Source organism: Biomphalaria glabrata, chromosome 5 (assembly GCF_947242115.1).
Source record: "Biomphalaria glabrata chromosome 5, xgBioGlab47.1, whole genome shotgun sequence".
NCBI lineage: Eukaryota > Metazoa > Mollusca > Gastropoda > Planorbidae > Biomphalaria > Biomphalaria glabrata.
This window is the reverse complement of record NC_074715.1, coordinates 5,054,261-5,063,262: the sequence shown is the minus strand read 5'-3', so window position 1 is coordinate 5,063,262 and position 9,002 is coordinate 5,054,261. Positions and strand designations below refer to the sequence as shown.

The window sequence follows — 9,002 nt, the reverse complement described above, 5'->3', positions numbered from 1 at the left end:
GTAGGAGTGCATTACTTTAAGTGGCTACACAGTTCCTGATGAGATCTACTAATCTCCAAAAGTATAAGTAATGTTGTCTTGCGGTTACCTTTCAACTTTGCGTCTGCCTTCGGAAGTTCCTTTTCTTAGCCAATAGTTCTATTGGTAACTCTGCTGGGACATCGAGCAGACGTTTTGAAGGACAAGCTCGATGCCTGTTCTTTCTTATCTTTTTTTTTCAATTACAAATCAATGAAAAAAAAAGATCAAAATCGCTCGTCTGATATTTTGTTCATATCCCGCAGTTGTCATGCTTTATCTCTTTATCAATAATAGGCTATTACTTTGTTATTAAGTTAACAGCAATGGCTGGTCATGCGGTTAGCGCGCTGGACTGATTATCTCAACGGTCCTGAATTCATACCCTGTTCGCTGCCATCTCCCGTCGTTCAGCGGGATAGGCGGTTCCGACTGGGAGACGGGAGCCGCCTCTGAGTTTGTGTGATAACACGAACTTTCTTTGTAATGATGTTTTAAATTTCATTTCTAGGATTAATGTAATGTATTGTTTCATAGTGTATCTAAAAATGAAGCAAGCTTAACAAAAAAACATCTTTAAAAAAATTAAGCGTTTTAATTATAAATAAAAGGTTAAAATAAATAAAGCAGTAAAAAACTCAAATTTCATAATTACATTTACAGAATATTACTGATACATTATTTAAAAAGTAATGACGACTATATTCTTTTATTTTATTTTTCAAATCGACAAATCATGCAATATATTCTTAATGATAATGATAAAATACAGATCTTACATACACAATTTTTTTAATGTTTTTTTTTAAAATCAAAGACAGCTTCAATCATTGTGAACACTGATGAGCTGAATGTCGCCATTAATGTAAAGCCATTTAGAGGTTTCTAAAGCCAAACCATTAATAAGTCCGAAACTGGAATCACATAACATGTAGACCTTCTTATTCACAATTACCTACATAGTAAAAAAAAATTAAATTAAAATATTTCCTATTATTAAAAATTGTATTGTAATATATTTTCTTAAAAAAATAACAAAATACGAAAAGAGTTTGTGTGATAAGAAAAAGTCAGAGAAATATTCATGCAATTTTCTCATCCTTTCTAGAAAAACAAAAGTAGTATCGCAACAAAATGACAGCAAACATAGTTCAAGATTCGGTTGACTTTCTAAAATTAAAATTAACTCCTATAATAATTCAGAAGAGAACAGTTGTTTTTTTTAATCTTGAAAAAAATATTTTGTTTGTGTATATAAATAAAATAAATGACCATTTACCGATAATGGGAAGTTTACTATGCCTTTGAAAGATAATTAAATGTAAAATAGCTCAGAAAAGTTCATACAATACTTTGGTGTTCAAATATTTAAAAATCTAAAACAGAATGCTAGAGATAATGAGATATTTCGGACAATTTTTCAAGAAAAATAAATGTAATATAAATCAGAACGCGATTTAAAAATAAAATAAATGAAATTTAGCATTCTGATGTTTAGGGAAAAAAATCTAGAACATCCTATTTTTTTACAAAAGGTTTGGCAAAGAAATTAATTATAATAAAGGTTTGCTGTGCAATTTTAAATTTGCTATTTCTAAAAATGTTGAAAAGTCAATTAAAGTAACTCAAATGTCGTCTATAATTTGGCAAGAAAATTTTATGTTAATTATTAATTACGTGATACCGCATCAACAATTGGGTGATAAAAAAACTGAACCTTCTATTGCCTACGCTTTAAAAACAAAGTCAATTTTATATAAGAAGATCAATTTGAAATATTTATCAATTATTAGATTTTCGTGACGTTTTAGCAAAAAAGAAAGACAATAAATCAAAATAAAGATTTTTTCCCTAAAAAATGTTAATAAAATGTAAGTTAGAAGAGCTAATCATCTGGTGTTTATTTGTTTTATTTGTTTAAATTCGAAACAACCTACTATCGATATTCAACGCTTTTTTTGGTGTTTCTGCAAGAAAATTAAACGTAAAGTAAGTCAGAAAAGCCATTTTAAACATTCATTTTGCCTTAATATGGAACAACCTATTATCGACAATAAGATATAACTATATCTTTTTTAAAAAATTAAAATGTATTATAAGTTGTGCGAGCGATTTCAATTCAACTTATGACTTTAATGTGTTTTTCACATTAAAATCAAGAAAAGCCAAAATCAGTTTTGAGATTTTTAAACTATTGGTACATTTAATTTTTTGGCCATAACCTGAAAACAGAAGGTTACTAGTTTTTAATTTTATGTGTCATAAACATGACAGATATAAAGATGGACAGACAAAACAAAGAAAGTAATAAATTGTTTTATATTTATAGGGCGGATAAAAATAATAACTGCACGATCACCGTAAACGCTGCATAAAAAGTTGATTTAATTAAAGAAAATTTGCCAGACATTCACATACATAGCACATTCTTATTTTCTTTTTAATTTCATTTTTTTTTTTTCAAATCCACCTTCGTATTAGAAAACACAGGTAATTAATATTTATATTTATTTTTAACGTATTTTTTTAGGTTTAATAAGTATTTCTAAAAACTAAAAAAATATTCACACACAAAAACATAGTTCCTGTTAAAAAATTATATTATTATTGATTTTTTTTTATAAGTGGTGCATTTAAAAAATTATTGCTTTTTAATAAATTAAAAAAAGGTCCATTTTAAACTAACAACAATAAAAAAAAAAGTATTTGTTGCACCAGATTTTTTCCGCAAGCAGCTAAATATCTTAATAATGTTTTATTTTTCAAAAACGTTCTGACTGTGAGAGATGGACAAACGGACAAACAGACAATCAACAAAAAACTACTAATTGCGGCTTTTCCTATTCGATGCAACCTTGCTGGATTTAGAACTTTCAATTTAGAACTAGATCTATTTTCTTTGGTAACTAAATAATAATAATTTTATATCTACCTTGAAGGTAAATGACTAACATAATAAACATGGACGAAAATGACATTTTAACTCTTCTAGGAAACTAATCTAAGCTCTTTCAATACACTTACTTTACACACTGTGCTATCAACAATTTTTATCTCAAGTTTAAATGGTTGGTCGCGTAAGAACGGCAGAGGAACTTCAGTAAAGTCTTGAATAGGTGAGACTTCGCCATTCATCATGCTCTTCACCGATGTCAGATACTTTTTCCCTTTCTTATCAAAAATGAAGTCAAACATAATTGGGTAATCAGATGTTTTATAGTCCTCTTTACACAGAAGTTTAACCTTAAAGCTGAAAATAAAAAAGAATTATATACAGATAGACATATATATTTATACTATAAAGTAGGCGTATGTATGTATGTCACTTATCACGAAGAGGCTAAATAAACATTGTCTTTCAACGTCATTCTAAAAAGTTTCAAGTAAACAAAGATTATTCGTAATGGCAATATTTCAAAACATTCAGTCAAAGACAAGCAAAAGCCAGTATTTATTCAATTCTATCAAAAACTGTGTTGAAAGTGTTTGGGTCGGCTTGTACAAGATGGCAAGTTTAACAACAAATGGAGCTCGTGCTTTGACTAAGAAAAACAGGCTTTTTAATAAAATAAAGCATTGAATATCAAATATATTGTTGGAAATGATTTCTCAATGATCTTATTATTGGAACAGAACCAGCCTAAGGCATAGACAAACTGCTTAGGGTCACCAATTGGTGAGGGCCTTGCCCTAACTAAAGTCTTATTATTTTAGAAAAGAAATAGCGAATCTTGTCCTCAATGTTATTGTTTAAAGTACAATAGGTTTTTAATAAATTGAATAATTTTACTGTAGTCGCTTTTTAAATATTTTTTAAATTTTATTTGAGGCCACCAAATTCACTTTGCCAAGGGCCTCCAATTATCTGCCGGCCATGACTGGCAGTTCCGAGAAGTACTTGCATATTTGGAAGAAAACATTCCAATGTTCGATTACACAGTAGTATCCGCTTGCCTAGAAGAATATGGAATCTCAAGGAAGAAATAGTTAGGTTCATTGAAGGACATCGACTGTGACTTTGTTACGAATATTTCTAATGAAAAGTTGAAGACAGACTTCATGTTTATCATTCAAAATATTACAATGTTTTGTTTGCAAATGAAATGTTTGTGCATCTTAAATCTTTCCAAACAAAGTTATTCCATTTCTCGAGCCGGCAAGTGAAATTAGGTTTTATCATTTTCCTTAGCTGAAAGGTGAAACTATTTCTAGTCAAATGGTTGAAAGTACAAGTCTTATTTGGATTCCTTGATTGTGGAATTTGCTTTCAAATTTTAAGACGTCAAGAAATTGGAACTAGTTTTCAATACATCAGGTCACCATTTAATTTAGCTCAGATGACATACCTCCAAGCAAATTATGACCTGAAAGAGTAATTCCAGTTAGTTCTTCCACAGAAGTTTCATGACTGCCAGAATCTGTTTTCCCATACTTAAGAACATGGGCGTAGCCAGGATTTTTTTTCGGGGGGGGGGTTTGGGGGGGATTTTTTCTCCCCCCCTCTCCCCCCCCACCAGCGCCGCCAAGCACTATTTCTGATATTGAAAGCCATTAAAATGCATATTCTGAGATATCTACAATGCATTTTCCTGCTATGAAAAAGTTCTATTTCAAAAACCTAATGTGCTATTCTTAATGACTTAGATCCTCCCGCGGCGTTCGGCGCATTTACCGTCAAGCTGTTTCTATAAAATTGTAGACTCTCCGACATTAAAAGCAAGGGGGTCTGGGGGAGCGCTATGAGCTCCCCCAGCGCGGGGCGAAGCCCCGCCGCCAACCACTATTTGTGGTATTGAAAGCCAACAAAATGCATATTCTGAGGTATCTACACTGCATTTTCCTGCTATTAAAAATTTTTATTTCAAAAACCTAATGTGCTATTCTTACTTACATAGACCCTCCCGCTCCGTTCGGCGCATTTGCCGTCAAGCTGTTTTCATAAAAATCTGTCACTGGTAATGTCTGAAGCCTCTTCCCACCTGCCATGAGGACTTCCATGAATGAGTGGCGTGAAGTTGTACTAGGATATCATTGCAACTCTTCTTATGCGTAATTCATTTTGTCGGAGAACATGTCCCGCAAACCTCATGCGTCGCTCTCTCACAATCTTACTAAGGGGTCGACTCCCAGTTCGGCATAGGATTTCCTTGATTTAGACCCGATCTCTATAACTGACTCCTAAAGTCTGTCTTAACCATCTTTGTTGAGCCACATTTAGTGTTTTTCAATTTCGGCAGATGACTATTCACTGCAGTTTATTAATGGAGCCCTGCCACTGGTAAAAATGTGTAACCTCTCTTGAATACGCTCTTGGAATTAAGTGACTGTAGTTTGCTTTAGATTTTATATCGAAAAGAGAAGTTTTATCGTCAAAATCATCTGTTGGGGGTTTTCCAAACTTAAAAATGCTCTGTAGGGGAATCTTAAACTCAAAACCATCTGGAGGGGTTTTAAACTTTAAAAAAAGCCATCTGTAGAAGAGAGGTTTAAACTCAAAACCCCGATTGGATTGGCTACGCTCAAATAATTTTAGTGTGTAATTTGCTTTTTTTTTTATATTGAAGAGGTATTTTTAGCATCAAACCCCTCTGAATGGGGGTTTAAACTCAAAACCCCTTTTGGCAACGCTCATAGCATTTTGAGTGCGTAATTTGCTTTTTTTCTTACACTGAAGATGTATTTTTTAGCCTCAAACCACCCTGGCGGGGGGTTTAAACTCAAAACCTCTTTGGCTACGCTCATAGATTTTAGAGTGAGTAATTTAAACTCCACTGGAGGGGAGTTTAAACTCAAAACCCCTTTGACTACACTCATAACATTTTGAGTGTATAATTTGCTTTGTTTTTATTATAAAAAGAGGTATTTTTTTACCTTCAAACCCCACTGAAGTGGGATTTAAACTCAAAACTAAGTCAAAACCCATTTAGCTACGCTCATAACATTTTGAGTGCGTAATTAGCTTTTTTTTTATGTTGAAGAGGGGTTTAATCGTAAATTTTAGAGGGGGGTTTAAAATCAAAATCTTCCTTAACTGTGCTCTTGGAATTAGGGGATTTTCGTTTGCATTTTTTTTTGTTTTGTTTTATAGAAGTGGGGGAGTTAACTGCAAAAACCCCAGGTAGGGGGTTTAAAACTCAAAACCCTTGGTAGGGGTTTAAACTCATACCTCCTGGTAGGGGTTTTTAAACTCGAACCCCTCTGGTAGGGGTTTTAAACTCGAACCCCCCTAGTAGGGGTTTTTAAACTCGAACCTTCCTGGTAGGGGTTTTAAACACAAAACCCCTTTGGTTGTGTTGGGGCAAGTGATGGTTTAGTATTAAAATGTCACCTAAAATAAACAAAATCAAAGCAAAAAATCAGTCACTAAATTACTATCTCCCCCCCCCTTCGGGGGGGGGATTTCATTTCGGGGGGGGGGGGGGGTTTGAACCCCAACCCCCCCCCCTGGCTACGCCCATGCTTAAGAAGCTTTCACATTATTCGGAACCTAATTCATCTGTGAACACGCTTTATTTCGTTTGTTTCAAAACTATGAAGTGTTAGAACAGGCCGATGATCACTGACTGTAATTTGACGCAGGAATAAAACAAATAGTAAGCTAGTTCTGCAGTTACAGAACATAATGCACGAATGTAAACAATTAAATGCTTCACATGAAGAACAATGTACAATTGCAAATTTGTGGTGAAATGTTCTGATGTAAAAAGACAAAAAAAAAACAAAATAAAAAAAAAATATTCGTAAAATTAGTTCAAGAAATTGCTAACTGATGTTGTAATTCCTCAATTGGGAGTTAAAAAAAAAGGTATGCGGCCCGCCAGTCCCCAATTTTTTTAAACGCGGCCCTCGGTAGAAAAAGGTTGCCCACCCCTGCACTAGATTAGTAATACACAAAAAACTAAGGCTCGCAGGCCTCGGATAATGTCTGCCTGGTGTATATATATATATATATATATATACCCAAAGTCTTGTCTTGTTTGAAGATAAATGGGAAATGCAATTTTTTTTTTCTAGTACGCTACCCCAGCTATGACATTAGTTAGTGGGAAGCGTGGTCGAAAGGCTTAGTACACTTGATTTGTCTTGGCTATCTATGTAGGGGACTCGAGGTTAGACAAACGACTCGAGCAGAGTTGTGTTTACTGAAGCGCCTAAAGGCAGCACAGAAAACCTTCTCCCCAATACCCCCCTAGCCACCAGAGATTTGACCGTAGCGTTGTGAGCATGCTATAAACATGAAAGAAGCGTTATATAAATTATAATTTATTTTTCGCCGCCTGCGTCTGTCCTCGGCAGCGGATTTTCTTTTGGTCTCAAATGCGTACCCTGCGTCATTGTCTCTTTCTGAGGCCTCATGCAACCAGATGCTATCTTCTTTGTCAGCTAAATGAAGTTTGCGCCTAAAGTGGTCTTTAAAGCGTTTCCGTTGTACACCTCTGTTACGTCAACAATCTTTTAACTTCTACTTTCGTCTCATCCAGTACGGGATACGTGCCCTGCACAGCCTAACTGTCGGACCATAAGAAGTCCCTCTATACTAACATACAGTGGTGAATCTAAGGGGGGGGAGGGGGGGAGAATTTTAAAATCCCCCCGGGCCCCCACCTAGGGGGGGCCCCCAAATGGGTGTCCGAAATTTATTTGTAAATACATAAATTAAAATATTTGATTGACAAATAGTGTCAACGGGTGTGGATTAAATTTATAACAAAGACTAAACCTAGATCTAGGTATATCAGTAGGCCTACGTTGACTTTGTTGACATTTTAAAAATATTTTTTCCCACAGAGATCAAAGTTTTTTTTTGAAGTTAGTTTTACATTTTAAACGTTGTTGCCACGAATAAAACTGCATGATATACAGCGAATTCCAGGTATCTTGTTACCTTTACGAATAATAGATCTAAATGGCGAGTATTTTATGGCTACACTAATTAACCTTGAAGCTAAATTTACAGAATCGAGTATAACAGATCCAAAAGTTATTCTTAATAATGCTAGAATAGTCCATTATTCGAGTTTGGCGTCTATAATTTCAGAATTAAACTTTACACTCGAGTTATTACCCCTGTATTCATCTTTCCTCCATTCAATGGAAACTCTTTTTATTTCCATCTAATCCTTTTGCTTTCGCACAAAACAGAAACAACAAACAATGACGTAATATCATATAATATCATATAATATTAGCACATCCTTCCTTTTGAAGTTATTATCACACCCTTCCTTTTAAAGTTCTTAAGAGTGATATCTACTAGAAGGACCAGCCTAGCATTTGCGGGGCCCTATGCGAAACGGATCGCGCGGGGCCTAGTCTGGGTAGGGGTGAGCATAATGTCAATATTATTTTTTTTTTATTATAAAATATGCCTTCTTTCGTCATTGCAATAAATTTTTATCAAATGAAAGCTCGCAATGCCACTTTTTATTTATAGGCACCCCAAAATGTCAATTTCGTCTATTCTTCCCCCCACTGGTCCACAAATGAGATTGGAACAAAAGCGCTCTGAGCATGCTATAAGTATGAAAGTAGCGCTATATAAAAGCTATAATAATAATTCTTCAGGACATTTGAATAAATTCAAAAAAAGTTCAGGACTTTATCGTATATTTTGCCTTTTCATAAGATTTCCTGGAGGCCCTGGAAAATCAGGAGGTCGCGCAAACCCTGTTATTTTATATACTTTATAATGGTTTAATTTAATAATGTACACTTAGAATTAGCGCGGGTCCTATGAAAGCGCGGGGCCCACTGCGACCGCATAGGCTGCAGTGGCCTAATTCCGGCCCTGTCTAGTAGGAACTTTAACAATTCGTCCACTTCTGGTTGTCTTGACTGGCACAACAAGTTCTCTAGACGTTGGTCTATAACTGTCTGTTTCGTTTGTTCTAACAGTTTGCAGTTCATTGTCTTCATCGGTATCATAGTACCCAGAGATGTCTTCATCGAAACTCTTATTCAAAAAGCGTTGATTTCTTTTGTAT

At 34.5% G+C, this 9,002-nt stretch overlaps 1 long non-coding RNA gene across 1 annotated transcript; it reads right to left on the bottom strand.

Moving 5' to 3' along the window:
* Positions 1-593: 593 nt before the first annotated feature.
* On the bottom strand, positions 594-3,177 carry LOC129926183 (uncharacterized). The gene is made up of 2 exons (XR_008777833.1): positions 3,043-3,177; positions 594-973 (listed from the first exon to the last, which is right to left on the bottom strand). It is a non-coding gene; the product is annotated as an uncharacterized LOC129926183 (long non-coding RNA).
* Positions 3,178-9,002: the final 5,825 nt, after the last annotated feature.